This window comes from Phoca vitulina, unplaced genomic scaffold (assembly GCF_004348235.1).
Source record: "Phoca vitulina isolate PV1807 unplaced genomic scaffold, GSC_HSeal_1.0 scaffold27, whole genome shotgun sequence".
NCBI lineage: Eukaryota > Metazoa > Chordata > Mammalia > Carnivora > Phocidae > Phoca > Phoca vitulina.
Window position 1 is genome coordinate 2,198,934 of NW_022589730.1, and position 6,000 is coordinate 2,204,933.

A 6,000-nucleotide genomic window follows, 5' to 3' on the forward strand; every position below is an offset into this window, starting at 1 on the left:
CTCTCTCTCTTTCTTCTTCTTCTGGGATCCCAATTATTCTAATGTTGTTTCGTCTTATGGTATCACTTATCTCTCGAATTCTGCCCTCGTGATCCAGTAGTTGTTTATCTCTCTTTTTCTCAGCTTCTTTATTTTCCATCATTTGGTCTTCTATATCACTAATTCTCTCTTCTGCCTTATTTATCTTAGCACTTAGAGCCTCCATTTTTTATTGCACCTCATTAATAGCCCTTTTGATTTCGACTTAGTTAGATTTTAGTTCTTTTATTTCTCCAGAAAGGGATTCTCTAATATCTTCCATGCTTTTTTCAAGCCCAGCTAGTATCTTTAAAATCGTCATTCTGAACTCTAGTTCCAACATCTTACTAATGTCCGTATTGATTAGGTCCCTGGCAGTGGGTACTGCCTCTTGTTCTTTTTTTTTTTGAGGTGTTTTTTTCCATCTTGTCATTTTGTCCAGAGGAGAATAAATGAATGAGAAAACAAAATGCTAACAGAGTAACAACAAACCCAGAAAAATATACACTAAACAAATCAGAAGAGACCTGAAACCAGGGGAAAAGAAAGGGAAAGAAAGAAAAAAGAAAAAGATAAAGATAAAAAAAAAGAATATGATCAAATACGATCAGGCTGGTGCATAGATCAGTGCCACACACTAGATTTTGGACGTATTTTGGTCTGTTAGAAAAAAGAGCCTCCCAAAATTTTAAAGAAAGAAAAAATTATATATGTACAAAAATAAGGATAAATACGATGAAGGGATGGAATATGACTGTAAAGATGAAAATTATAAAATATTTTATAAAAGGAATTGATAAAATAAGAAGTTGGTTGAAAAAAGAAGAGGAATTTAAAAAAAGGGGGGGGGAGAGAAAGTTATCAGGCAGGAGACTAAAACAAAGCCATACACTAGAGATTTAGGGTATATTTTGGTCTGTTAGAAGAAACTGTATTCCAAAATTTTAAAGAGAGAACAACTTATATATATACCAAAAATAAGGTTCACTGCTATGAAGGGATAGAATATGACTCTAAAAATGAAAAATAAAAAAGATTTTTAAAAAAGGGATTGATAAGATGTTGGTTGAAAAAGGGAAAAAGAAAAATTCAAAAAAAAAAAGAAAAAGCAAAAAAAGAAAGTTCAAAAAATTAACTTTGAAAGACTACAGAATCACAGTAAAAAAGCCATGGATTCTATCTGCATTATTCCCCTAGCGCTGGAGTTCTGCCGTTCTCATTGATCGGTGAACTTGGTCTTGGCTGGCTGTTCTCGCTGATCTTCTGGGGGAGGGGCCTGTTGCCGTGGTTCCCAAATGTCTTTGCCGGAGGCGGAATTGCCCCGCCCTTGCCGGTCCGGGCTAAGTAATCTGCTCGGGTTTGCTCTCGGGAGCTTCTGTTCCCTGCAAGCTTTCCGTATGGCTTTGGAGGCCAAGAGTGAAAATGGTGGCCTCCCAATCTCTGCCTCGGAGGAGCTGAGAACTCAGGGCCCTGCTCCTCAGTGCGCCCCCAGAGAAAAGCCATCAGTCACTCCTGTCTCCCCGGTCTCTGGCCGCACTCCATGCTCACCCGGCCTGTGACCGAGCATTTCTATCTCTGGCACCCGACTCGGTGTGGAGTCTCCAAACCCAGCAGATCCCTGCGGTGTGCTCCTGTGCCGCTCCTCCCCGGGGGAGGAAGGGGAGTTTCCCCGGATCTGCTGCTTGTTGGGTCCCTGCTGGAGGAGCAGTGGCCCGACTGTGCTGCGGATCACGGTTTATGGCAACCCCGAGCTGAGAGCCCGCTCCTCCGCTCAGTCTCTGCAGCCGGCTTCCCTGCTCCGATACCTGGGAGCTCCGCTGCACTCAGGCACCCCCAGTCTTTCTGTGACCCCGAGGGTCCTGAGACCACACTGTCCCACGAGGGTTCCACCCCCCGCTTAGCCACCGGAGTGACGTCCCTCAGTGGAGCCGACTTCTAAAAGTCCCGGTTTTGTGCTCCACGGCTCTATCACTTGCCAGAAGCGGCCGATGGAGGCCCCTCCCCCGCCGTCTATCCTCTCGAATATCGCCTCGGATTCACTTCTCCGCACGTCCTACCTTCCAGAAAGTGGTCGCTTTTCTGTTCAGAGAGTTGTTGCTCTTCTTTTCTTCGATCTCCTGTTGAGTTCGTCGGTGTTCAGAATGGTTTGATCCCTATGCAGCTGAATTCCTGAGAGGAGACGAAATTTAGGTCTCCTACTCCTCCGCCATCTTGCTCCTCCCCCTCTCCATGATAATTTTATGGAAATGAAAAGCAGTTAGTGGTTGCCAGGTGTCGGGGGGAGGGAGGGAGGGAGGGCTGTGCTGTAGAAGGCAGCATGAGGACCCTGGGTTGGAGCCCTTCTGAACCTTGTGTTGGTGATGGTCACACGAAACTGTACTGGGGATACACTTGCAAAGAGCTACACACACACACACACACACACACACACACACATCTTTCAGTCTTACAAAAAATGTTGCAAAAAAGAATTCCCACATGTTAGCATGTTCCTACACTCACTCTAGAACTGTGTATGTGTGTGTTCATAAGTATTTGGGGGAAGGGATGAGCCTAAGTTGCAGACATGACAACTCTTTACTTGTTCAAATGTCAGTGATTAATTTCTAAAAAACTAAAGGCTTTCTATTTCATAACCACAGTATGACTATCACAATCAGGAATTTAATATTGATATAAGCCTGTTGTCTAATCCACAGACTTTATTCATTGGGACAGTTATCCCATAATGCTCCTTATCTGATACAAGATCCAACCTAATGTCCTCTTCGCATTGAGTTGTGTCTTTTTCATTTCCTACAATCTGCAACCATTTTATGACCAAGACTCTTTACAGAGTGCAGGCCAGTCATTGCGAAGAATCCTTCCATTTTGGTTCATTGGATGTTTCCTCCTGGTTAGATTCAGGTTATGCATCTTGGAGGAGATATCACAGGCATGAAGTCATGGTCTTGCCAGTGCATTGTATCTGAAGGCATTCAGTCTCAACTTGTCCACATGAAGGTGATGTTAATTTGATTAAGTGATCACTTGATCAGATGCTCTCTGTTATACAGTTACTATTTTGCCCTTGGTAACTAACAAATTACTGGAAGAAGGTCCTTTGAGACTAAATAGATACCATGTTTTTCTCCTTATTCTTGCATAATAATTTTGACAACCATTGATGTTTCTTATCTAAAGAGACTTTACTGACTCTTGCCAAATGATGATATCTTAGGTTCATCATCTCTTCCACAGTGATTCGTTAGATTTCTACCATACGAATGGACTTCCCTTCTTTCCCATTCATGATCCTTTTATTTGCTTATATCATGGAGCTATGTCTCTGCATGACACCCTATTTTCCAACTGAATGAACCCCTTCCCACTTCCATGTTCTGATAACATCTTTTTTTCTCCTATTCCTCTAGCATTTATTGAAGAATGCCAAGTGGTCTAATTATTTGTCAACATTATTAGAAGTCCTCATAATACTTGAAAATCTTCTGTTTGTTATATGCATTAGCACAGAGTTGTGCACTCTTCCCAACACGAACTATCCCTCCTTCCCACCACTACAGGAAGAATTTCTAACATCCACGTCTGGGTTAGATGATTCAGGCTTAAAACACATTCATGATTTCCTGTTGCCTACAAGACAGGACTCAAATTACTTCACAGGACACAGAAGTCCTGTGTTTGTACAATCCCCATCCATCTCCTCCAGCATCATCCCCCATCATTTCTTCTATGAATTCTACTCACAACCTCACCACTCCACTCACAGGTGCCTGGATTTATCATGCTATTTCATGTCTTCCCACAGAAATTACTTCTGTTTGTGTTTCCTTCCCCATCCTGTAAAATGTGAGAACACCACTCATCCCTTCATTAGTCACGTCAAGCAGATTACGGCAAGGGCTCCATCCCTGACCTGCAGTACAAAGCTGCCTATCCCAAAATCTGTCTTCACCTCTCTTCAAATGAGCATATCCTTCAGTGATAGCATTGACTAGACTACTCTAATGCAAATCATTCTCTCCCTCACGACTTACCCTGCCTTTAGATCAGGGAAACGATATTAATTATGTTTGTGTCTCCAGTGGGAGCACATAGTGGATACATGAAAAAATGACTCAACTAATTAATGATTCAAGGGTAGAAATCAGTATATTTTTTTGAATTGAATTGCATTGAAATGAATAAACAGAAACATGTTCCTCCAGGAAGTTAAACTTCATTCCTCTGCACAATTATCAAAATTACCCTGGAGTTTTTCCTATAGTCTGTTTGGTAATCCAATTTAAAATTTAGACCGAAATATTTTAAAATTTAAAAGTTTATCAGAAAAAAAATATACTTAGAACAACAAAGTAAGAACCAGGATAGACTGGAAAACATTAATTAAATTTACTTGGGGGTGATTTTAGAGGTCATATCATCAAACCAGAATATTTTTATTAAAACGAATAACCAAAGCTTTCATTATTATTCCTAAGGTCATAACCTCATAAAGTCAGCTTTAAAGATTGACTTCAAAAGCAAAGTTGGATTTATGTCTTGGAAAAATTGAGAACATTCCCTGCTCCTTTGAAGAAGCTAATGTATCCTGAAAACAAAACCTTCAACACCACTTATAACACAATTCTGGCACCCTGACATGTAAGGAACCTGTAAATCATCACTCGCATCCTTGCCATAAGATCGAACTGGACAAACTACAAGCTGATGACTTCTCTTGGAATGCAGGAGAAGGGAGGTCAGGACAAATTGTACCCAGAAATCCAGAGAAACAGGTTCATCCGGAGAATCACAGCCAGGATGAGCCAGCCCCAAGCAGCAGCTGCAAGAGCTTCCACTGGTAGGGACACAAGGCGGTCATTTTGATGAATTGCCGGAGGCTGACAAGCCCACCAGTTTTCACAGTCGAGATCTCTCCTGGCCCTGGTCACAGGAGGGGAAGAGCAACATGATGAAGCATGCCCAGAACCTTCTCCAAGCAAAGCCCACCCTGTGGGGAGGAGGCGGTCAGTTTTCACAACAGCTGGGGAGGGGCTGTCCTCCCACTCTAGTCCCCTCGTCTTCCCATCTCACCAAAAGAAGAAGATCTACGCTTCCTACATCAGAGTCAACATGCTGAGGGGTTCAGGAAGGAGCCTGGGCTGCAGCAAGCACATGGGGCCCAGGGGAATGAGCTGCAGCCCGGGAAAGGCATGTGAAACCCACAGCCCCAGACGCTGGTCAGCTCCAAGATGAGACGTGGCTCGAAGAAAACAGATGCCTGCCCTCCGCAAACCCCACTGCACGCCAGCAGGCTCCTGTGTGGTAACACAGACCCTCTCTCTCTGAGGAGTGTTCGGGGACACTGTGTTTGTACAATCCCCATCCATCTCCTCCAGCATCATCCCCCATCATTTCTTCTATGAATTCTACTCACAACCTCACCTGTCGTTGCCTGAGCACAAAGGGCAGGCAAAGACAAGGGCACCAGACACAGCAAACATTGAACATTCAAAACCCCTGGCCAGATGAACATAAATCCTCACACCAAGCCCGAGGTACCTTCTTAGTACACAACACCACATGTCTGGCTTTCAGCACCAAAAATACAAGGCATGACAGAGGCAAGAGATGAGCAGTCCCCAGAACCAGACTCAGATATGGAACAGATGCCGGAGTCATCACACAAGGATTTTACAAGAACTGTGATTAATACATTACGGACTCTAATCAGAAGAGAGAAAACACGGGAGGACAGATGGGTGCTGTCAACAGAGAGAGTGGAAGTCCAAGAAAGAATCAAAATTAAATGTGAGACACCAAACTCAGGGAGAGAGATTAAGAAAGCTTTTTGTGAGGCTAATGAGTAGAACCAACACAGTGGGGGTCGAATTAGTACATAGGTCCATAGATACTTCCAAACGGAGTCACGCACACAGAAAGAATGAACAACAGAAAGCAGGGCAGCCAAGACCTGGAAGACTACAGACAAGTGTCCTG